Genomic DNA, 26,038 nt, shown 5'->3' with positions numbered 1-26,038 from the left:
CCTGACCCACGTTGAGTCCCTAGCTTTGCTTACCCACGTCATGATTCTCCTCATGGAGACTTTCCGGTTGAGTTCTCTTCCTGGTATTTAGTTTATTTCATTCTTCATAATTGGAAGTAAAAAAAAAATCAATAAATTCATTAAAGCCATGTTAAAATTTTTCTAAAGGACTGTTCAGAAAAAAATGTAAGCTGCTCTTTCTAATGACATTCTCTGTTTCTGGTGCAGCTGTCTGGAATGCACTGCTTCCTTGGAGCTGCTGTTTGAAAGTCTGTTTCCTTTTCTTAAATAATTAACCCCCCTTTTCCATTGGCAGATTAATTAGGATAATTTGATTAAATCCCTTTTATTTTCTGAATCATTTATATTGTAGAGACTGAGGAGGAAGAAAACTTTCTCTACCCACTTAGGTCCTGCTTCTAGGGCACTAAAAATTAAATGTACAAGCTGACGAAGGGGAGCTCTTTTTCTTGTATGTGCACGTGGAGGACATTAGAGAAGCAGGGGCAGAGGAGGGCAGTGCTGGGGCTCGCGTACCTTCTGGAGTTAGAGCAGAGGAAGGGAGCAGTGCACAGGGATGTACACAGGATGGGAGTACACAGGGATGGAAGGGTGAGCTGGGAAAAGATGCCTGGAGAAATAGATGGGAGATGGAGGCTGTTTTGTATGCTTTGCTGTGCACACAGTTGCTCTTTTTTTCATAAGGAGAGGGATCCCTTTTACAAACACAGCTACTTCACAAAAGGAATTCATGCCCAGCTTTCTACGTGCAGGAAAGGTGTTGAAAAGAGTCCTCCTTCCCCAGGCTGCTGTTTAACTACCACCATACCAGATAGCCTCTATTCCAACGTGGCATGTTTAGGGAAGCAGATCTGATCACTGCCAGAACATTCTTTTTAAAAAAGTATTTCCTTCCCCATAGAAAACATGCAAATGTATGTTTGAATATTTATATTTAAAACCTTATCAAGCGCCTAGGAGTATTCCTGGCCTGAATGTATATTAAACAACACTGTAATTTTATTTGCCAGCATTTGCTGAGTCTCTACTCAGTAGGGGGCTATTTTCCAACATAGTAGCTTTGTTTGCCTGGTGTGTTGACTCCACAGAGAGAAAAGGAAAATTCAAGAAGAGGAATATTATTACCACTGGGCTTGACATAGTTAAATATCACATTTGTAAGAGCCATGGCACTTTTAGAGTTACGGCCTATGTTTCCTGTTAATGATTAATTAAGCATGAATTAAGTATGAATAAAGTAGAAATTTGAGAAAGAGAGGAGGAAGATACTGTTATTGTATTCTGGAAAGTGAGGAAGAGTTCTAAGTCAGTGTGGTTATTAACAGCACTCCCCTTTTCTTTCTTTCTTTCTTTCTTTCTTTCTTTCTTTCTTTCTTTCTTTCTTTCTTTCAGGTTTGCCTATTTCTGTTATCATTCAGAATTCTATTAAAATTCAATGTATTTGGCAGTTTCTCAGACTCCCAGTTACTGGAGTTAAAAACCATCATAGATAATGTTGAGGTGTCAGTACTCCCTATGAGGTTTAATGCATGTGTATTTTATTTGAAGGAGATTACAGCCTGTAGTCATTTAATCAGTGAAGTTTGTGGTATGTGGTAGGAAGAAAATTTTCATTTTCTTCAAGGCTTGAGATCTCCTTCCTATGTCTTCAGGTGAAAAAAAAAAAAAAAACACCCAAATCAAACAACAAAAATAAAATTTTGTCTTTGTCTTTAGATTCTGCACTACACAAAGGACAGTATCCTTGTTGTAACAGAAGCAGTTTAAGCAACAGCAGCAGGATTTTGTACACAGAACAAAAAGCCTTAGGATAGGTGGAGGGAAGAATTAAAACCTGCCTTTATTTAAAAAAATAAGAGACTGTGTACTGAAATACTAACAATTCCTGTGTTATCTTCTCAAGGATGATCGTGCAGAGAGGAGAGGCTGTGGGGGAAAGGAAGAGAGACATGCCCATGGTTGGTAAATAGCAACGAAAAGGTGGTTGAGGAGAACAGTCATCTGTATAAATAAAATGAGGTTGGCATGCCAGTTACTACATCATTGAAAGAAGGAGGTCTCTTTTCACTGTGTTTGTCCCACTCTTTGGATGGTCTGCTTAAGGTATAGAACCTGGCATACTTAATAAGTGGGGAACATGTTAGAGAAATGAATAGTGGTTATATTCTAGGACAGTGGAAACAGAGGTGCTTGTATGGTTTGGATGGGATGCATTGTCCCCAAAGGCTCCTGTGCTATGGGATTGGCTACCAATTGACTGGCTCCAGGGAAGTGAGGATCATGAGGATTCTAACCTCATCCACAGGGGTTTATTTCTTGATAGACTTCATTTGATAACCTTACTGAGAAGTAGTGGGGACTTTAGGAGTGGGGGCTGGCTAGAGGAAAGAGGATGCAGAGGGTATGCTGCTCCCTCTCCAAGTCTTTGCTTTTGCCTCCCGGTTGCCGTTATGTGAACAGCTTCCTCTGCCCATGAACTCTTGTCCTCCTCTATCTCACTAGAGGCCCAGAAATGCAGAGCCAAGTGACATTCTACTAAAGTCTCAGAAACTGTGCCAAACTACCAATTGTCTTCTCACAAATAGTTTTTCTCAGGTATTAGTAATAGTGTCTAAAATCTGACTGCCAGAGAGAGGTACCAAGTTCTTCTCTTGAATCACTTAGGGTCTAGGTAACTCTAAGTTGTATCCAACACTGCATCCATTCCTCAGAAAGCAGTCCACATGGGTTAAAATATTGAAAGAATGGGGCAACTATAATCAGTCTAGCTTCAAATCACAATCTTAATAGAAAACATACCAAATATAACATATTTTAAAGTTTTCAGGTTTTTACCATCAAATTTATAAATTCAGTTTTTATTAGCCAAAACATATCCACTTGAGCATAGTATCCAAATAATCAACTCAGATTGAAGGCATTCCAGCTCAGGTTATGAGCCTACCACTTAGAACTATCCCAGTTCCCAGAGTGAAGTATGCTGTGAGTAGCCTTGCTGGAAGCATATTGCTAGCTTTGAGATTAGAGGTTTGCCCAAAGGGAGTGGGCACACTTCGTGTGCACAGCTTGAGTGTCTGAAAACAGAGATGGCCTGATTACATGGAGATGGGGGCACTTTGAGCAGAGAGGAAATGATCCTCAGGGTATAAAAGCAATAGGGGGCCACTGCAGTGTGAAATCCTAGTTGCTAAGTTCTTCTGGCTTAGGGGTGAAAGAAAGGCCAGGCAGTTTTATCAGCCAGTGGCCACAGATAAATCTGCAGCTGAGGCCTCCTCTTGGCTCTGTGGAGCAGCAGATAAAGCATCTTCTAAGCTTAGGCTTCCTTTGGCCTCCTGAACTTCCAGGAGGCAGTAGGCCAAGGTTTCCCTGGCTTGGAGGAATCAGCTGGGCTTGCTAACTAATGCAGACTGAACAGCTGGGTCCAATCCTGTGGGTCAAGAGCTGGCTGGAGCTACATGCATGGGTCCCAGGGAGACCAGAAGCATCTGTGTTTTCAGCACACTTTAAGTTGTTGCTTATGGTGAAATCCATGGTCTTCACGTGATGTAGCAAAGTTCTGGATCTTCATGACGTCTGTGAGTTTGGGTTTTGTATAATGGAATGAGAATGAATTGTTTGGAATTCACAAATCCATTTTCTGGCCGTCTATATTGGTCCTTCTGTGTATCTGTCTTCATTGTTAGTCAAGGACTGTTTGAACAAGTTGTTTCAATGTGCAAGTCTTAGTCCCCCTAAGGTGGATATGATAGTACACACTTTATTAGTAGGTCTGGATTTGGTGATAACAGTGGTCTGAATCTAAAACATCTCCATGGCGTTAAGTTCTGAATGCTTGTTTAGCAGCTGGTTGTGCTAGTTCGAGAGGATGTGGAACCTTTAGGAGGAAGGCTCTTGCTGCTAGGTGAGCCCAGCCAATGGTTCCCATATCAGTCACCTGTTGCTTCCTGCCTGCTGTGATGGAAACAGGCTTCACGTCAGGCTTGTGCTGCTGTGACCTGCCTTCCCTATCATAATGGTCTAAAGCTGAGTGCCAGAGTGAGTCCTTCCTGTCTTGTTTCTGTCAGGTTTCTCATTAGTGACAACTAAGAAGATATTACTACAATATCTTTTGTGTAATGAGCACCTGACAAATGAAATTATTCTTAAAACGTTTTACACTTTTATTATTTTTGAGCTCTGGTATCCGGGTACATTCAACCCAAACCATGGGTCTTACTAATCACTAACTACATGAGTTTGAACTGGTTTCTTGGCTCAGAAAATCACATTTCCTCATCTTTAAAATGGTGATTATGCCACAAGTGAAGACATGCACCTATAATCTCAGTGCTCGGGAAGCAGAGGCAGGTGGATCTCTGAGTGTGAGGGCAGCCTGGTCTACAGAGAAAATTCCAGACAGCTAGGACCACACAGAGAAACCCTGTCTCAAACAACAATGACAACAACAAGAACGAGGGTACTGAAGTGGTAACTACTTAATGTTGTGACTCCTACGTGTGTGGAACACTATGGTAGGCACAGATATAAACATCAGATAGAGAGTTGTGGCAGAGATGGGAAATAAGCAGACAGAAACTGTTATTTAAAGACCTCAGGTCGAATACTGTGATTAAAGGGGAATTGGCTCTTCTGTTTAGATAAAATAGCGAGGGATATTGAGCAGACACTAACATAGAGGCTGAAAGGGATCGGACCATAAACATTGGTAGAATGGTATTCTCAGCAGGAAGAACAGCATGTGTCAGGTGTTAAAGAAGGCTTCTGTGGTTAGTAGAGATTGACAGGGTGACTAACTGAGGTTAGCCATAAGACTAAACTCTATAGGGCCTGAAACCGAGGCATAGATTCAGGTCATTGTACCTGGGCCTCAGTGCTATATCTGGAGCTTGCTTCTTGATGCCTGAGGTCTTCTTCATCTGGCACACCCCCTAGCATCTTCTCCTAGACTTCTTCCATGTTACTGAAACATGAGCTTCCTAGCTGATGTGTCTTCCTACCTCCCTATGCTTCTGCCTCCTGTAGGGGAAGCATGTCTGTCCCTCCTGGTCTGAGACTGAGATGAGTGGGGAGACCAAGATGGAGGGAAGGGCTACTAAGAACTGTTGACTGAAGAAATAAGGGATGTAGTATGTTCAGATCATGTCTCCAATGCTCATTACAAAAGAGCTTTATGACCCCTGCCTGATTCATCTCACTACCACTTCCTTGTTTGCAAATTGGAAATGTGCTTCTAAGGTGGAGAAAGGACTCAACGTGTGTCATGGACAGAGTCAATGGCATGCTGTTGACTGTAGTTTCCTTGGAGCTAGGTCCTGGGCATTTTGCTTTCTTGACTTCTAGACTTAAAATCATCATCACCACCACCAACAACAAACAACCAACAAAAACTCCAGCCTTTATTTTACCTATAACGTCTTGATGAAAACCTATATTTGCTCCACAGTGTGCGAGCTACAAGAGGACAGAAGCATCGTGGCTATTCACGCGTGCCATTTCCTTACTGTTGGCTCATTGCTCAAGTTTACATGGCCCCAGTTGTGTCTGTGCTGTTCAGGATGCAGGGAATTATTTCTGTTTGTCTATGTCTACCTGATGGAGAGTAGAGGTCAGAGGTCATTCCTGACACCTTGTGACCATGAATAGTGAGTTTTTATCATAAGTGGCATAGCAATATTGTCTGTCGTTCCTTTCTAGCTCCATGAGGGCAGGGCATTGCTCTCCTGTTCATCCTCTGTCTTAGACAAAGTCACCATCTATTACTAAACATTCTATTTAAGCCTCACTATTACCACCGAGATCTGAAAGTCCCGATTGCCCTGATGTTTGTTTATCTTGGTGGATGGATTGTTTAGTTGAACAGATAACAGGAGTTTTTAATGCCAAACCGTCAATGCAGGACTCATGAGAAGCGCATCTGTCATCTTGCTCTGGGGACTGACTTGTCACTTTGGCTCTTATATAATGTACCATTTTTTGAGCAAAAGACTCAACTCCTCTGTGCTGCATGGTATTTGTAAAGAGAGATGATGCGCTAAGCTTAGAGGTGTTCTGAGTACCAAGTGAGGTGGCTATAAGACATGTCATAGGAAGTATCTGGTGCAGCTAACAGCTACATATCTGTCAGTTTTAACATAGAAAATCACAGGTCATCTGCGTTCATATAATGTTATTTGGTAAAATCTTGTATTCAATTTATCACCCAATAAATAAAAAGACCATCAGTTCTGAGCATGTAGAGTTTACTAAGAAATGTTAATGAACACCACCTAGTATTCAGCATAAAAAATAAATGCTGGTTGATGCTGAAGACAGGAATATAAATCAGAAAACAAACGCATCTGCAGTACTGTAATATTTAAATGCCTTCTCATAAACACAAGATTCTCATTAGTTCAACACCACAAAAATGATAAATATTAATATTTGTCATCAAAGAGAAAGCTTAAAAAAACAAAGCAGAGTAAACAACAGTTATCTTTCACGGATTACATAATTATGGGTGCATTTTTAATTCAGTAGCCTCAAGCCTCTATTTTTTTTAATTCTATATGAGGCAAGCTATTTTTATCTACTACATAAGTAAGAAAGATGTGCATTTAATTTAAAAATTCAGGTGTTTTGCTGACTCAAATAATGTTTGCAAGAGCTAGGTCTGCTGTGTTTTGAGTCTTAAAGAGACCCATGTAACTGAGCACACACTTCTTCCTTGATCTTAGATTCTGTTGCAAAAGAATGCACTGGAAATGGGCTCCAGACAGGCCATGAAAAGTCAAGGTGGCCTTGTCGTTGCCACAGGTTCTCTCCTCCCTCACTAGCTCTGAAGATTCCTGGAAGCACATACCATAGTCTCAGGGAGCAGGAGAACACACACGTACACTGTAGCTATCACTTGACTGTGGCCAGGCTTGTTTTTGCTTTCCCGGTGTCTAAGTAAGAGAACTTACTTTGGGAGAGCATTATTCTGTCACCAAGGAACAGAATATTGGTAGTTGGGAGACCTCGGGTTCAGCTCTGGCTCTTACCTGACATGTGTGTCGAGACTCACTTTCCACTTCAGTGACACCAGAGCTTGCAGCAGGTCATTATGAAATCCTATTACTCTCCAGCATCCAGTGCCATGGGTAGAGATGTTCTGGGCTCGAATGAGCTCTTTTCTTAAGGTCTGCAGAAGGCTAATGTAGATAGGTGACAGTGCGCTAGACAGAGCTGTGGTTTCTTTGGGATAAGCCACGTAGGTTCTTAGCTGTCTTACTCATTACACAAAAAGAGTACAAGGGTGTTGTAAACACAGGAAAATGTTTTCAAAAACATCAAGTGCTGTGTTTGGCAGAACATAGGGTTTATTGATAATGTTGATAATGATTGATTTATGTAGTGTCATTTCAATTGCTGTCATCATTATTGTATGACAAAATAAGAATATAGATTATGCTATGTTATAGGCTGTGTATACAGATTGTTGTTGCATACTATGTTTGTATTTTGATAGCACTTTTCTGTCTCTTTATACCTCGATATTTTCATCTGAAAATGATGATAGTAAGACATTATACCTCATTGGTGAGTGTGAGTATGAAATAAGAAAATATATATAAAATCACATAAGATATTTTCTGGTATACAGAAGGAATATTTTATCAATTATTTGGAGGCTTATTTTTATTATTAATCAAAGTACTTTTAAGTATGAAAGAACTAGACAAAACAAGACACATGGTCCAAAAGATTTTCCCTGAAGGTCTCATTTATTATGAGGTTTGTAGGGAAAATGAAATTAGATCAGTCCTGGAGAATTAAAATCCAACATGAATTCTTAAGCAAAATGTTGAGGCCTCCTTAAAATCTAATATTCCAGGTCCTCAGACATATGTCTACACCTGTGACTCCACACTGGCATAGAAAACAAATTTGGATACCTTCCTTAGAGCAGATTGGTGTGGGCCAGGTGTGAAAATAGGACCTTTGCATATTCTCAGTTCATCCTGATAGCAGTTCTGAGTCAGAGTTGCTGGCTACCTGTGCTTTAGCGGAGACACAATGCAAACCCAGAGGGGTAATTGAGTGCTCTGCACACCCAGCTGGCAAGTGGTGGGCTTGCGTATGAATCCAGGTCTCTGATTCGGAGCTAGATCTCTCCTGGTAGATGCCATTAGACGGCTGACTTGCTTGGGAGCTGCTTTTTTCCTGTATTATGGGATCTGATTGGGAGGGGTCCTCTTTCCCACAGTGACACAGCAAATTAACACTCAATTTTATTGTTTTCAAGATCATTCCGTTTCATTTAAGGGGGTGAATTTCAATATAGAATGGACTTATTTAAGGAAATGTCAACGCTTTTCTTAAATTGGCAACATCAAAACTGTATTTATGGGATTAAAGAAAACACTGTAATACAAACTCACTTGAGAGTATCATCTCTATATCACTCTTCACAGCATAGCTTGCAGCTGTTAGCATCAGTCTATTTTTAAAACACAAAAATAAATTGTTTCTTGATAAGTCTCTTGAGTCTCTGGGCAGATATTAGATAAGTTTGGAGTTTACAAGGCCAACATTTTGATCAGAGGGCCCAGAACATTCTATAAGATGATACTGTTAAACTAACTTGCTAACTAGCTTATGTTACTTAATGCGTAAGAAAGTAGATTTATTTTAGATTTTTTTTCAAAGTGAAGGAATGTTCTCTAAATAAATGGCATTGCCATGTCACTCCTGCCTGGTCTTGCTGACATCTTCAGTCAGCACATTTGGAAGGAGACCTCCCATCTATGCTTGTCTGCCCTACCCTTCATGTGGCGATGGGTCCCTCTCACACACCATCGGACTGGCTGAGTTTTGACATATCTGTATTGTTGCTAGCATGCTCCTCCATTAGAACACGTCATTATACCTTAACCTTCCCCAACTGTTAACCCTTTAGGTTTCCTCCAGCTGTTTTTTCCTCTCCTTTTTTTCCTGCTACACACTAATAAAGATTTTGCATGTGAATGTCATCAACCCATGGTTGGAGATTCTGGGCCACATCACAAGCTTCAGTCAGGATTCTGTGTCTCATTTTTTCCACACTGCAGGCAGACCTCATTTATACATGCAGGATGCTTTTAGGTGCTTCTCCTCAGCCATGCTTTGCAGGAACTTCAGAAGATAACTATAAAGCCAGAAGCTGGTGGGACATTTAGCTATATCATTCTTCAGGCTCTACTGGCCAAACAAAATAAACACTCTGGATTGGCTTCTTTAAAGCAGCTATATATTATTCAATATGCTAATCTGCTAACCTTGGTATATTTATTAATGGTGGATTAGTGGATATTGCTAATCAAATTGCACCATTTTATATACCATTAAGTATGACAGAATGCCTTCAGCTGCAAGTTACAGAAAACCTAATTTAGGTTGGCTGAAACAAACAGAGGGAATGGTTTGTGCATAAGAAAAATTCTAGAAATGAGTGTCCTCAGCCTGTCGGGAATGTAAAGGAGTATCTTCAGTGCTCTTGTCCTGTTCTGGTGGTCTTGAGATAGCAGTTGTGTTCCAGGAGCCAGGGAGAGGTGACAGAGGAGACTGAGGAGTGACTTGTTCTCTCCATCCTGGGAGCTGTTAGCGTGATGTGGAACAAAAAAAAGGCAGCTTCTGTATCTCTCAAAACAGAGGCAGTGCGTTCACTGCAGAAATGATCTCACATGCATTCTTGCCACTTATAGGGAGTCACTGCTCTCGTTCTGATGTCCATCTTTCTGGTCTAGTTATAAATGTCCGTGTGTACAGAAAGCTAAGCTTATTCGCGTTGCCCTGTTACGAGCCTTTGTGTGGTCAGCACGCAGGTCTATGCCTAGAACTGGCAGGTGATGATTCCTTGTGCTGCTTTGCTCTCCCAACTGCAGGTTGTTATAGACTTTTGTTCTTAATTCTCAGTGGGATTAAGTAGGATATCATTGTGTGTGTGCGTGTGTGTGTGTGTGTGTGTGTGTGTGTGTGTGTGTGAAGTTTCACTTCTGTTTCTCATTTTATAACCTAGCTTCTGTTCTCATCTCTTAGGGAGATACTAAGAAAAATAGTTTCCTTTCTTTTATTTCATATCAGTTTTTTTTTTTAAAATACACACTGGGAAAAAGTATAGACATTAATTTTCTTCCTTCCTGTACAAAGAGTAATGTGCGATACACATGGTTTTGTGCATGACTTTATTTGATTTGACTGCTGTATAATGTTCCATTATGTGAATATTCCAGAGTTTTATTTATCTGTTCTTCTGTCTAGCCTTATTTGAAACCTGTGTCTTTCCAACAAAGTGGGCCCAAGTGAACTATCATACTCCAGCCTGCAGCTATCCCATTAATAGAAGGAGGCAGCTGTATCTTAATTTCTTATCTGACTGCCTGGGCTCCAGCACACTTTAACTTTGCCTCCAGTGTGTAGTTGGCAATGTCTAATATAGTCTGAATCTCCCAAGAAAAGAATTTCCAGGTGGTTTTATGCTCTTTGGAGACCCCTTGATTCATGTTAGTCTTTTTCATTATTAGATACTTTCATGTTCTTGTTTGGGTCATGAGCTAATCCCTTTGTTCTCATCCCAGGAATCATGGAAATTTTGCAGGATATTAGTTCTGTTCCCTCTGCCTTTTGAGGAAGTTCATCTCCCAGTTTTGTGAGCTGCATGTTTTGACATCTGCACCAACTTGTATCACTAAAGGAAAAATATAAACTATATATACATATAATAAAAATATAAATTTATTTTCTTCTTGGTTCTCTTAATGGAACATAAGAGTGGAGCCTCACCCTAAAAGAACACCACAACCCTATCCCAAAGTATATTCTTTCAGTATTCAGAATTGCATCAGGTGATGACTGAGCAGGTGAAGGTATCTAGTTATCCATTTCTCCTCGATGAAGTCCCTCAGAGGTAGGTCTACACGACAAGTATGCATCCCATGAAAAATGCCCAAGCACTGCTTTCCAGATTATGCTCAATGAGCCCCCTTGTAGTTTCTCCCTCTGCTCCTTTTATACAGTGCAGCCATTTGTTTCCCTTCCTCTGTCTAGAGAAGTACTTCTCAATCTTCTTGATGCTGCAAATCTCTAATTCAGTTCCTTGTGTTGAAGTGACCCCCCCAACCATAAAATTATTTTATTGCTACCTTAAACCTCTGATTTTGCTACTGTTATAAATCATAATATAAAAATTGATATGCAGGATATCTGATATGGGACCGCGAAGGGGATATGACCCACAGGTTGAGAACCACTGGTCTAGAGTCTGCTGTCCATAAAGGGAAGGACTAGGCTGGACACTAGATTCCATTATCTAGTTTGGGGACCTGGCACATAAGAAATGCTTAGGAAATATTCATCAAACTGATAATTACTGTTAACATACTACATATAAAAAGCAATTTCTGGTACTTACTCAAGTCTGACTGATTAGTAAACATAGCCAAGAACTTTCAGATAATTTTAAGTGAAATTTTCATTCAAATGACAGGTTCCCATGCATCTGTAAGATGGAGATAGATAGATGTCTGGGCACACTTTATCCAGTTTCTTCTAATTATAACACTTTGCAGAATTGTAGCTAAACATCCATAGTCAGGAAAGAGACATGGATGGAATCTATTCATGTGACTTGAAGATTCCTAGTCTACTTCGGATGCTTAGTTCTATCTACTTTTGCTGGTGGGTGTTTTTGAATTCTGTAAGTATGACTTCTTTATCATGAACACTTTTGTGATGACCAATCTTCACACTTTTTAAATTCCTTAGAAACAGAGACTGCTAATGCTGAAATAGAACTTTCTTAGCTTGGGGAATTGATGGAGGAAGGAATAGGAGAAAGCATACAATTTTAGTTAATGTTTCTATGAAGTAGGGGCCCTGATAAGGAAACACAAACCCAGAGGTGTAATTGGGGTGAATAGTTGTGTGGAAAATTGGATGAAAAGCAGTAAATTGTGACAGTGTGAAAGGTCAATGACACTTGGGCTCAGGATATTTACTGGGTAGAAAAGTGACCAGTATCAGTGTAATTCTATTAATCCAGAATCACTTCCATTTCAACATCTGGCCAGTGGTGTTATTCTTTTGTATGGGAAGATATATTTGGTATAAACATGCCAGTTTCTATTTTCCAGAAGGAAACTCAAACATGCTTGTTGTTTCTGCTGGTTTTAAAGTCCCCTTCCTTGTGCTTACGCAGCATAGTTATGACAGGATATTCTGCAGTTCTTCAAAGGTGAAATGGAGTCATTGATCATAATGGTTGGCACATTGTCTTTACACGCAGTAGTTATAAATTGTTTGTGTTAAAGTATCTGCTGAAGCCATTGCTGGTAGCCTATAGCTACAGACATTAAACACAAAACTCTCCCATGTTAGCAGCCCAACTCAGACACTGGGCTTTTAGAGCCAGATTCAACCCCTGCTTATGCTAATGCAAGTTTTAAAATTGATTTTGGATTTTGAGGTTGGATTTTGAGTTTGGAAAGAAAATAATTCAAATGGCACACTCTGGGGTTTAGCAGAAAGGGCACACAAGCTCATGAATATATTTGGTTCCCTCTCCATTCCAATTTGTTGATCCCATGGAAAAAAGTTATGTGCTGTGAAAGACATGGATTATAATCCAAAACAATTTTCTGCAAGAGGAAGTCAAAATTTTTAGGCCCAAACATTAGACCAAAGAACCCGTTTCTTCTTCATCCCCCACTGGCGCATGTTGATGGTTACAGTTATTTTGTTCATTTACATATTTAGTTTCAAAATTCTAATTAACACTTAAGATTTTATATTTCATAGGGTGCCATGTGATGTTTTGATATAAATATATATTACATAAAATTTGAATATCTAGCTCAGTGTCTTTTTTTTTGGTGAATTATATTTACTTGTGTTAATTTTCATGGACTTGTACTCTGAACACATTTTCTGCTCTTGGTAGTATATGTGCCGCAAGTTTCACTGCTGTCAAAACATGTTTTTAAAAATAACCTGTGTGTTTTAATCAGTATAGTCAAGATAAATTAGATATTTAAAAAGAAAATCTACCTAATATATAGATCAATGAGGAATTATGTTTATGATTAACTTCTGCTTTTATGTGGCAAGACAGGATAGAGTTATACTGACATTTAAATTGTTTAATTAATTTTAAAACTAGGGTATAATGGTAAGAAATGATTATCACTCCCAGTGATTGACTGCTCAATTCCATTTCCTTCTCTCTTTGCCTTTATTCCAGTGGGTTCTTTGAAAGGAAATATTCTAAGGACAAAGCCATCTGACACTCTTTCCCTTCATTCCTGGCTCCCTCTGTGCAGGCCTTGTCTTAAATGTCCCTTTGATGGAGAAACCTTTTCTAACCCACGAGACTTAGTTGGTTTTTAGCCTTATTCAAGTCTTTACATTCCATGTTACTTTACATTAATCTCAGGTACTTGTTAATACTTGGCTTTTACCTTTGGTTGTGAACTGAGACAGAGGCTGTGTCTGTCTTCAACACTCTCTTACTGGTTCAGTGTCTGCCTCACACCAGATGCTTAAAGAGGCCAAAAAGGCTGCTTAGGGACATGTGGGAGCAGCATTTTTAGCAGTGTTTCTTATCTCTCTTGGTGTAGACTCTCTTCTTTCTTTCTCTCTGAGTGCGTCTTGAGTATCACCACATCGAATTACTGAAGTAGAAAGAATAGCTGACATTCTGTTTTCAAGTGACCATGCTTTGACCCACTTTTCTGGTAATGTCCTCACGATTGTATCTCATCGCGGTGCATTCTGCAAGGCTGACAGGCAGAAAAAGTTGCTTCAGCACACAGTCCTCATCTGTCAGAAAAAAACAGCTTGCAGATTCTTACTATGTGAATGAAATACGGAGAGAGCGAGAGTGTTCTTGTTGGGCTATCATGATAATTGGAAGTAACCACATCAGGGCACTAGGGGAAAACACAGGAAAAGATACTGCCTCTGAGTAGGGCAGCAAATTGGGAGGTGAGCCTTGTCTTCAAGCTCACAGGCTCAGGATGTTTGCTACTATCAAAAAGGAAAAGATTCCCTTATTTTATGGCCTCCTTTCCCCTCCCCCTCCAAGGGATCTAATTGCAGTGGTTAAATGCAGCTAACCAGTTTTTTAGAATATGCTCTCTAGCCAAGTCTAACTTTAGACGCTGTAGATGGACAAGTTTGATTGTCTGAACTAAAATGGGAACATGAAATAAACACAGCCCTCACTAATAACATTGTGACTTTGTTATCAAGTGTAGATTCTCCATCCCCCACCCCCACCCCCAAAAGATGAAGAAAAGCTTGTGACCATTTTGTATGGCTTGTCTGGAAACTTCTGTAAATCTTACGTTTTTGTAAAATATTTTTTGTTATTCTAAAAAAAAATGTTTGAGATTGAGCTAGCACATCCTTTCAATGTGCCCTGGCTGGCATCACCACACCCCAGCTGCCTGATACCGTCGATGCCACTCTTGTTGTTCCTGGGAGACATAGTCTAATGAACCTTGGGCATGGGCTCTATACCCTCTGCACTTGGGAAAGAAACTTTTTATATTCCAGATCAATAAAATTTTTGAAAAAAAATTGGAAATGCACTGTGAAAACTCATTAAGCAGAGAGATTCTCCTGTTCCAGGGTTTCGATTCAGAAGAAATAAACAACAGTGGACTGTTCTTACAGTTTATATTTTGCAAGCTTGGCCCTGGTGAGACAGAGTATCCTACACTATGTATCAATGACCTTTGCTGTATAAATGTTTTGATCCTGTAGATGGAAACTGTGGTTCATGGGGTACTTAGTTAACAGGAAGGGTTTTACTTCACACTGGCGAAAAGTTTTAAAGTGCAGATAGGAAGCAAGGTACAATTCAGCAGTCATTCAAGTCATGACATTGTTATAGTTTGAGATAGCTTTAAAATCACTTAGTCGAATAGAACTCTAAAGTACTGTAACTGCCAGGTTGCTTTATCTAATTTATGAACCAGAGGCAAAGGAATCAACAATAACCCTCCATTTGCCATCATTAGATTAGCTATTACTGAAACCACAGAAAGTATATAACCCTTTACTTGTGATCAGTTGAATTTAGTCATTAATCTTTGATGGTACTTTCATTTAACCAAATGCCCTTGTTTACAACAATAAGCATGTTAAATGTTTGTGTTCAGAATTTGATAGGGCCATTTTACAGCATGTCACCCACAATGATACGGTAAAGTTATAGACTATTCATTTGTGTTCCACCATACATTTCCCAGTCATTCCTGTCTGGGTCCTGTTTTTCTTTCCCACTTTCAAAAAGACATTTTTTAGGTTTGTAACTCTTCTATTTTCTTCTTTTGAGAATATAACCAGACATTAACAAACATGAAACTACTTGTAGCAGCTCCATAAAATTGATTTTGTTCAAAATTATATAAGCATCTGGTGGTCTGAAAATGTTTCATACCTGATATTTAAAAGATATTTGATGATTGCCAAAAATGAATCGATTCCTCCATGCTGTTTCCCTTGAGGATGCTGTAATATGCCACTGGGTTTGCAGCTCACAGACTGAGGAGGGAAGTTGACTTGGATTTTTCCCTAAACTTCATTTACATGTCTCAGACCTTAGACCTGCATTTAGAAAGGCTCATTGGCTGTTAACTATCTTTCTGTAGTTTCTCATTGTGCAATAGTCTTCATAATAGTACTTATTGTATGTATATCAGATACTGTTGTTAAGAAGAGCATTTGTACTTGTCCATTTTCAAATCTTTGTTGATTTGAACAATATTGGTTCTAAAGTAGGTTGTGTAAAATAATTGCTTTCATCTTTCCAGGAATCAATAGTCTGGTATCTTAGCCATAACTAAAAGTGACATGGAACATAGTTATTATTTTGCATCTGACCACATATACAGCTTGAGAGTGAGTCTTTAAGCATGAAGGTGGATATTTCAGATGCTGATTGTAGCTCATGAGCAAAATTCATATCCCAAAAGTGTATTGCTTACGTAGCACTTATAAAATGCATTTTGTCCTACTTTATTTACAGTGACGTTTAAAACTGAGGTAATGGGACCTTCAGATACACGAGCTAGAAATATATTGTGTGTCCATTAAAAAGCGAATCTATGAACCATTCATTGTTAGCTTCCGTGTCTGTCAAACTTCTTCCTTGTTGTACTGTGTTATTAAAACTTACATACATGTTTTTTAAATAGTGGAGATGACTGTAGGTAAAAGTATACCATTTGTATTCAGTTTTTTTGGGGCCTGTACCATGAAAGGAACAATAGCACTCCAGGTTGGGAGATCTGTTTGCTGACACTGTCACTGACATTGATATGCCCTTCATCTGTCTTAGAGAGGGCACTGGGGAATCAGGACACATGGCTCTTATGGTATGGAATAATTTTTTTTCATATGTACCATCTTTCTGTTAACTTGAATAATGAGTCACAGAAGAATGAAAACTTCTTTGAGCTATGAAAGTTTAGCAAGAATAAATAAATGTTATGTCCATTGTGTTAGTATAATGTGAAATAAGATAGCATTGAATACCATCTCCACATCAGCATCATAGTGACAGTGCCCTCACTGAGTCAGAAATTGAGGACATACTGAGATACACCATCTGGCAAAATACAGAAGGCCAGTTTTGTGCCAATTGAAAAAGCTGTGTCAGATCCAACTCTTGTGTATTTTGCATATTATTAGACACCTTGGAAAATGTTTATCACTTTTTAATTACAAAGGACTAAGGGATTTTGTTGCCCCAAAGAAAATACCAGAAGCCCAAAGGTAGAACAATTACCAAGTAGATCATAAGACACAGCCTTTAACCTTGAGCTCATGTAGGAAATAAAAACAGCATTGTCCCGGGGTCTGTTTTAGAAGAGTCACAGGATGGCATGTCCTTGAGCTGTTTGGATGGAGTTGCAGACCAGCGTCTTTCTGTTGTTCTGATGGTTGCCCAGTTTCTTCCTCCCATGGCATGGTCAGACCTTGGAAGCACACGCCAAGAAACCAACTTGCTTCTGCATCTTGGCCTATCATGTAAGCTGTGGTCTGTCATGTTCATTAAAATGAAAATTTGTCGAATGGAATTTGCCCGACTGGCAGAATAGTTTAAATGTCAGATGTTGTTAGGCCTGGACATAAATATTATGTTTCTATTGTTAATTAATTGCAGTGCCTTAGTACCAGTGATCCAAAATCCAATTTAGTCTGCAATAGGCCTGTGGATAAGCGCCAGAGATAATGAATGCAGAGGGAAAATGTATTCAGACTTTCCATTGTATTTATCAATGTCCTCTTAGAAAAATGGCAAATTTTAGTGTGTCACTGAAGTTCAAGACGTGCCAAACAGGACAGAATTAAGACTCATGGTCTTTGAAAACCTCTCCAGTATTACCATTGAGCCTGCTCACTGCTTCTACTGTGTCTGGCTTGGCAAAAGAATGACAAAGGAGTCCTTCTCTGCTCCCTTTCCTTTCATCCCGTGTCTCAACTCTCCTGCCCCATCTGTTATGTTTGAAGCTTACTTCAGTCATAAGTAGCATGGGGGCAACTAACCCTGTGCTCACTTTTGCATGGCATTTCGCTCCCTTCCATTGCTGTCTACCCTTCCTCTCTTCTGCTTTCTACCCCATATTTTAGTCCGTAGGCTCAGCAGCCTGTCTGTCAAATATGCCTCTGTTTGCTAAGATCATTTTGCTTCCAAATTGAGCTGGAGGCTGAGTAACACCCAGAATAATGCTGGTAGAATTGCCTGCATCAGAACTGGGGAGCCAAAATCTTGCTGCCAGTGCCCAGACTTCCAAACTGATGTTATTGCCAAGCCACGAGCCAACAGGCTTTGACTGCCATCCACAACCAACATTTTGTTGAATGCTTGCTGTGAGTGTGGCATCTTACCCTGCCACCTCCATGGGTTCCAGAGGCAATTGGGTGTGCCAGGCAGAGAAGGGCTAATTAAGACTTTGGAAGGCAGGACTGGTGTGGTCCAGTGGTCAGGGACCCTCATTTAGTTTCTGGCATCCTGCTCCATGTCAGCCTCCTTCTGCCCTTGTGATTATGCAGGGTGAGAAGCAGAGACAGGAAGATGAACTTTGGTCTGCTTTGAGGATCTCTGTCCAACAGTGTCTGTCAGATTAAAAATGAAAGGGAAGGAGGCCAGGGAATCTTCCAGATGGAGAGTTTAGAAGAGGGCACAACCAGACTCTCTTTCCCAATGATGGAGATGGGTCATTTGAGCTCTTGGCCAGGAACCAGGTGTTATGCAGCCTGTTTCTTAGTCCTGAAGTGGAGCAGGGTCTGGCAGAACAGGCATCAGGCCCTCAGGGTGGGTGCTGGTTCAACGGGTTACATACAAGCTTTCTGGTGGAGGTGCAACATGTACCCTAGGTCTTTGCTCGTCTGGGAAATATAGGCTCCCTTTTCTTGGGTTTTGTTCAAGGGGGCTTCCCACAGCACATGGGAGTTAGAGTTAGCAAGTGTAGACACAAAATGGGAAGTTGACATTCTGAGCATTTCTAATTTCTTCTATGCAGAAAAGATAACTCTAGGGAGAGGCTATAGGCATGTTGACTGCAGTGACCATTTGCCCTAGGACTGAATCACATGTGGAAGCAGTTCTGGGCAGCAGGGTCTTGCTGAGACTATAACACTGATAGTCACTTCTCTGCTTCTTGGTTACATAGTTTTCTAACTAATTTCAATATGCTTTAAAAAGTACCCAGTATGGGAATCTGAGAGGGAGAATTTGTTCAGATGAGAGCAAGTATATATACTAAGGTTTAAGAAATGCCAGGAAGGTAACAAACAAGGGTAAACAGTGTCTAGTTGGGCACCTTTAGAACCAGATTATTTAAAGCTTGTATCTGTATACATACCCTCTGTTTTCTCTAAAGATGAACCTTTTTTTCTCTAATTCAGACTAGTAGAGGTTAGGGAAGGACTGGGGCTACTGGGAGCAGAGCTATTTGACTTGAAATGTCATACTGTTCCAAGAAAACATACTGGGGGCATGTAAGGGCACCCCTGTGCAAATGTCACATTGCCACATTGTCTTCTCCTGAGATTAGTCCAGTATGTTCTAGTCCTGTCTGGTGGTCAGACAAACTCATTGACATCCCATTTTCAGGGCACCAGCCCAGCTCAGGTCATGCTCCCTGAGATTTCATGGAATTTGATCTGCCTGGAATTCTGTAAACCTTGATGTGGTAATTATTGACCGCCTGGCATTCTGCTCCACAGATGTCACCTAATGATTTTCAGATCTCATCCTGCTTGGCAAGTTTACTTTTGCAATGTCTAGCAAATACAGCAGTAGCAAACAGGTATGGTGTGGTTGGGATGTGTGTGTGTGTGTGTGTGTGTGTGTGTGTGTGTGTGTGTGTAGTGTGCATTGGTGTATGCCTCAGACCATGATGGTCAGACTTGAGCAGAGAAAGATTTCTGTTTTATGAAACTCTGAAAAATAACATGGGGACAGTAAGGAGTGGATGAAAACTAGAGACAAATTTCCAAAGCAACCATAGCTTTAGAAGTCCAAATCATTGTATATTAAGTAATAGTGAAAACATGTTTAGTTATTAAGCATGCTTTGCTGAATGCTAGTCACTCTTCTAGAAGACACCACAGAGCAAATCATTTGTGAAGTTATAGATTTGAGGAAGGGCTTCTGCTTATTTTTTACAATGCAAAGTAAATCATAAAGATAAAGGCTATTCTGAACCCTAAAGTATGCCCAAGGTTTACATAATGAATATATAGATATTAGTTAAAACATAATTTCTAAGATTATATAGGAAAAAAGGCTAGGATTGGGGGCCTTGCTGTTATTTTTTCTTTTGTGAGTGTTTAAGTCACTATGTAGATTTTCAAATAACACCATGCATTTAAAAATATTCGTTTATCATCAGGTGGTTTAACCAGACCTGTTTTCCAACTGCCTGGTTTTTACCGATATGTAAAAAAAGGTTTTAGAGAGTGGTTTAAGAATCTTCTCTTAGTTGAAAATTGGCTATCATTTGAAAGACTGTTGCAGTAATTTGTCTGCAGTAACAGCTCACTGAATGTAGCAGAAAAATGAAAATGAGCACTGAATTTATTCAGTGTCTTCACTGCTGTACCTGAATGCACAGCCTCTTTCCTAGCTACAGAGATAATTGTTACAGACTTAAAGGTCAATAACCAATCCCTCAACATGGCAGTTAAGTCGGGTGAAGGCTGCAGAATTCAACAGCAGAGCAAAAGCCTCAGTTCTGGGGCACCTCGCCTTACGTAAGGTGCAGCTGGATGGTTCTTAGAAATAGCTTTCAAGTGAGTCTGTCTGTATACTTGGGAAAGCCATTTCTTTATGTTCATATCAGTTTATATGGGATCTGGGGTCTGGACCATGGACTGAGGGATTTGAGGGTTTGAAAAGCTGTGAGAAAACACCAAGATAAATCAGTCAGTTATTGGCTTGTTCTACTTTGGTTCCATGCTCATTTCTTTGAGGAGCAGCAGAAGCCTAAACCTATTTGGATTCATTTAAATTTAATTTATTTCTTGCAGAAGGTCATCTGAAGGGTGTAGACACTGTCTGCTCTGGAACAGAGGGTGGTAAGGTTAGGCTGGGGGGTGAGTGGCGGGTAGACCATCCTTGCAGCTGGAGGAGAGGATGTTTACCTGGTGGGGCACATGTAGGTCCTTGGATTTGGGAGTCAAAAGGAAGAGAAGGCTGATTTTGAGAAGTGATTCCTGACTTTTGTCTATACATAGGTATTTAGAGCTTAGGAAGAACTTTTGCATTTTCATTTGCTTTTGTTTGATTCTCTCTCTCTCTCTCTCTCTCTCTCTCTCTCTCTCTCTCTCTCTTTCACACACACACACACACACACACACACACACACACACACACACTCACATTTTCAGGCATTAAAATGTTATAAAGGCCATGCATAGGATGCACTTGCGGTTGTATATTCACCAAGTATTTTATTGGATGATTATGGATGTTGGGATAAAATCTGGGGCTTACAAAGCACAAGGCAGGCAAGTTTGAACAATAATAGGTATAGGTTTTAAATAACATAATATCTGCTTAAGGTCAGAGAATATAAGCACACAGAGCATAACACATACTCATCATTAAACATTGCAGGCAAGATTAAAGTTGTTTAAGACAATCTCCCACCACTAATCCCTAAAGGGAAGCTGTCATGAAGATGAATTTTAAAGCCTATTTGATAAAAAAGCTTTTGTTTATTTATTTGTGTCTATGTGTAATGTTTGGGTATGTCTGTAGGGTCATATGTATCATGGCATGCTTGTGGAAGTCAGAGGATGGCCTGCAGGTATTGGGTGGTTCTCTTCTTCCATTGCAGAGGTTCATTGATCAAACTCAGGTTGTTTTGTTTGGCAGTCAAGTGCCTTTACCTGCTGAGTTAGCTCTCCAGCCCCCTGCAACATAGTTTTAAAATCCCAGTTTACAATTCTTTCCCCATTTTAAGACTTTGAGAAGAGAGCCCTCACTGCTTGATTACTACTGAATGCTGAGGATCTTTGATTTCCCCAAGCATGCTTGCTCCAACACAGGCCTTCAGCCCATGTAATTGTGCAGTATAATGGACCATCACTCCACAGGGAGGCGTGCAGAACCAATAGAATTGTGTGAATTTTGATCCTTCTTCCTCAAAAGTGTAACTTTTGCCTTGTTTTGTCAAGGACACATGCCTTTGGAATCTCTGTATTTTGAGTCACAGGGAAAGGCCACATGTGCTATAGCAAAAACATTAGCTAATCTTAGAGACTGTTGACAATTATGTGGCCAAAGGAGCCTTTGTTTGATTCTGGGCTCTAGCTTTCAAATCTTCAAGTGGGAAAGGCATTGTCATATTCTGCAAAGCCATTCCCCTATACTCTCAGAATTCCTGATCTGGAGAAACTACGGAGATATAAACAATTATTTCTGCAAGTTAAACATTTTTGAGTGATTTGTTATGTAGCAATAGACAATATATACTTCTCCAATTATTACTAACTTCGTTTGACTAATACTAAGTCATTTCTGTTGTCTGTGTGATGCTTCCTGTTCACTCAGAGTATAGATTCCTTCATATTTAATTTTCAAACCTTCCTAATATATTTCTTATAAAACCCAAATTACAAGATTTAAAAAATATTATGTGGAAAAAAGTATTTCACTAGGTGTTTCTGCTCTAGATAGGGCAGTAACTGAAATGGCTGACCTTTGGGAAATGCTGTCTCTCATGTGTGCTCACCAGGCTTCTTTTTACATTCTTTTCCTCTTTTTCTCATCTTCTCCAGAGAATTCATTAAACTTCTTCATATTGCTTTCTCCACCGGTTTGGAAATTTCTATTCACTTGATAATCAGTATCTTATGTTTTTAAAATATGAAATGAAAACATGGATATGGTGGTCATGTTTTATCCCTAGCAGCCAGGAGGCAGAGAAAGGAGCCCTGGGGATCAGGCACCAGCTCTGGGGTATATAGTGAGGTCCCTTCTTAGGAGAAAACCAGACAAGCAGGGGATATATACAAATGATTTTTGAAATGAATTTTCCTGAAAATGTCCAAATATATGGAAAATAACAAAATGACCATAAACTACCATTCCTCAGACTAATCCCTCCATGTTTTCCCTGTTAAATCTACCACCACACCCACGACACAGAACCCGGACTTCTCTATAAGACATTTGTTTTATTTCAGTTTTAGATTTTCTTTCTACTTACATTATATTCCCAAGCAACCTAGTACTTCTATTTGAATTGTATGCAAATGGAACAATAACAAGAAAGACCTTCTGTGACTTGTATTTATACCATCCTTGTTAATATTGATGACAGTTCCTTCGGCTTTTCCAGTTTGTTTGGAAGACTCCATAAACATTTTATTGTGCTGCTTTAATATGGGTTGTATGTTGCATTTTGCCATTTTATCCAGGGTGTTTATTCTTAGGCAGTTTCTTTGGCTTTTTTTTTTTTTTAATGAATGTTGTGAGCATGGTATGAGAGTTTGTGGTTATGTAGGGAATGTTAGCTAACTTTAGCAGGTTCATCAAATATATAATGCTAATATTCTGACTTCTTCCTAAGCTACTGGATTCCCATGTTCTCAGCTGCATTTGATTTGCAAACCATAATCATCGGTTGCTATCATCTTTGCTGGTTAGTTTACACCAAATTGACACAGGCTGGAGTCATCTGAAAGGAGGGCCTCTTAATTGAAAACAATCTCATAAGATCCTCCTGGAGGGCACTTTCTTATTTAGTGATTGATGGTGGAGAGACCAGCCCATTATGGTGTTGCCACTCCTGGGCTGGTGATCCTGAGTTCTGTAAGGGTTAGTAAGTCGTAGGGAGCAACTCAGGAAGCAACACCTCTTTATGATCTCTACATCCGCTTCTTTATGGCCTCCTGGTTTCTGACCTGTTTGAGTTCCTGTTCTGACTTCCTTCAATGATGACTGTAAGCTGGATAAACACTTTCCTCCCCATGTTGGTTTGGGTCATGGTTTTCATCACAACAACAGCAGAATTATGATTATTTCTTTAAAATTGAGTTATGAACAGTATTCATTATTAGGTAGCTTATTGAACTTTCTCTGGTCATTCATTCCTCCTGATATGAATTTTTCTGTATTAAATTACATCTTATGTATTTTTTCCAAAGTGAACTTTTGTAAACAGAGAACAATCCTTTTTTAACCAGACTTATGTCTTATTTCTCTACCATTTTTGGATAATAGCATAAGACTAGTTTATTGAATTTCTAAATTCAGTAAACTTTGACCATGTTTCAGCATCAGTGCCTTGCTTGTATTTTTATGGATAGGTAATATGTCCTTTTGTGGATGTCGTTGTTTCTTTTTTCTGATTGAGGTCGGGACTGCCATTCTGTTTTGGAGTTTTTGGGTGCATCTAAGTTTTGATTTTTTTTATTCTTTATCATATGATTTTGATATGTTTTTGAAGAGGACTCATTGCTTTCATTCTAAAAATATTATATGCATTGTCTTTTTATATCGGTCTTTCTCTTTTGCACTTAAAATTCTCTATTTTGCTTAAATTTGATATATTTGAAATAGATTTCAGATCATAAATCTCTCACATTTCAAAGAAGGAAATATAAAATTCCTATTCTAACCCAAATTAGGCTTTCCCTACCTGATGTTTTATGGTACCACAGAATATGAAAATATTGTGATACTTTCTATGGAGAGGCCTGTGTTAATACTCTAAGGGTTATAGCATGACCTACAACTATTGTCTATGCTTTGACAGGCAGCTGTGAGTGGTAACCGATTCTTTGGTGGAATTAAGGAATGTGGAGGGAAATAGTCCAGGAAGACCTAAAGCCATCACCTAGAATATTGAAACGAAAAAACTAACTGTGTGGTAGTTAGCAGTTTTCAACTTGTGCATCTTTGGGATGATGAGAACCTAGCTAAGACTACAAGAAGAGGCAGACTACAGTACTTTCACAGAAGCCCTCTGTGAACAATGGTGGGTGCTCCACAGCCTCTGGAACCCTCCCCACTTATCACTTCAACAGGTGTCATTCTGCAGTGTCCTTACGAACTCCACTGACTAGCCTGTGGGACATGGGTAAAGTAATTTGGGAAGCAGGAAGTTATCAAGTAATGACTTGATTTGCAATATGAAGTTGTAGGTTCTGCACTCCAGTGGGTTTCTCCTCAAAGAAGGCTGCATTCTTTCCAGAGAAAGGGAGGTTATGCATGCCTAGGCATTTGTCACCCCCTCTCATGAACAACGATGCTAAGCTGAACTGCAGACCCTTGTGCCTTGTATGAATGGAATACCATTTCTGAACTATGTATTTTGTAGCAACTGGAAATCAGCTGTAAAAAAGATAATAGGACCAAGAACATAGATGCTTATTCAAGATACATGTGCTATCCTGATGTTTAACATGCCATCAAACCCCACAGTTTATAAGCCGTTCACTGCTGAGGTGTTCATATCCCAAAAGAGTTGACTAGAGATTTGGTGAGGTTTGCACGATGCAGTGTGCTGTTTCTGTCTGTGACGTTGTTAGCCTGTCTTCCATCACTAATAATACAAGATAGCAGATGGATCAGTTATAAATATCTAAAAGGCTTATTTGGACCATGGTTCCGAAGGGGCAAGATCTAAGGTCTGCATGTGGCCATGGCGTTCTCATGGCAGAACTCCAAGACTACTTTACAGCTCATCACACACCAGGAGACAGGGAGTGTACGTGTTGGGCACATACACGATTGCATGTACTTCATAAACGTTTTAACACATCATACTTCTCTTGCAATGCACATACACACGCATGCACAGGCACTCGCGCGCACACACACGTTTATACTATGTCTCTTGTCATGGATATGTGATCTCTTTCCTTCTCTCTCTGAAGCCATCAGGATTCAGAATTCAATCCTGAAGCCATTAGCCCAGTCACCTTATTCACACCTAATGATTTCTCAGTGCCCTCCCCTTAACCAGAGTCAGACTAAATTTTCATTCTCTTCATGCCTCATCGTAGAAACTAAATTTTGACATACAAAGCACTGGAAGACATTCCGACCATAGCTGTCTGTGTCTGGTTGGTTTGCGCAGCTGTGAGGCCCAAGTCTGGTCAGTGGTGTATGTAGCTATGACCACCTACCACAGCATATGGAAATTCTGTTGAAAACCGCAGAAAGGAAATGTGGCGCTTTACTTTCAAATATCTTAGTCTTTTGTTCTTATCTCCTTGCAGCTTTGAAGCCCAGCAAAGAAGGGAAATCTACTGAGAAGAGTCTGCAAAGGTAAGTAAGTGTATTTATTACATGGCCTTGACAAACATTGCCTTTACCACATTGATTTTTCTTTTATTCAGAGATTTAAACACTCGGATTAAAGATAGAGCTGACAGGACAACTTCCTTAACCACCTGCTCATCCCCTCTCAGAGGCAAAAGTGCTGAGCAATAGTTAGCGGAGAGTGGGTAAATAAAATGATGTGCTGAGGGTGGCCAAATGCGATTGTGT

General features: G+C 39.8%; 1 protein-coding gene across 2 annotated transcripts in view; it reads left to right on the top strand.

The window, feature by feature from the left end:
* FHIT (fragile histidine triad diadenosine triphosphatase) overlaps nucleotides 1-26,038 on the top strand; it is a 1,443,778-nt gene that overhangs the window by 7,177 nt on the left and 1,410,563 nt on the right. For both annotated transcript variants that reach the window (XM_080926902.1, XM_080926901.1), the window contains exon 2: nucleotides 25,768-25,816. The gene's annotated coding sequence lies outside the window, so the exon portion shown is untranslated. The remainder of the gene's footprint in view (nucleotides 1-25,767; nucleotides 25,817-26,038) is intronic.

The sequence above is a fragment of the Micromys minutus genome, assembly GCF_963924665.1.
Source record: "Micromys minutus genome assembly, chromosome: 12".
Taxonomy (NCBI): Eukaryota; Metazoa; Chordata; class Mammalia; order Rodentia; family Muridae; genus Micromys; species Micromys minutus.
Note: the sequence above shows the minus strand (reverse complement) of the source record. Positions and strands in the feature narration are given on the sequence as shown.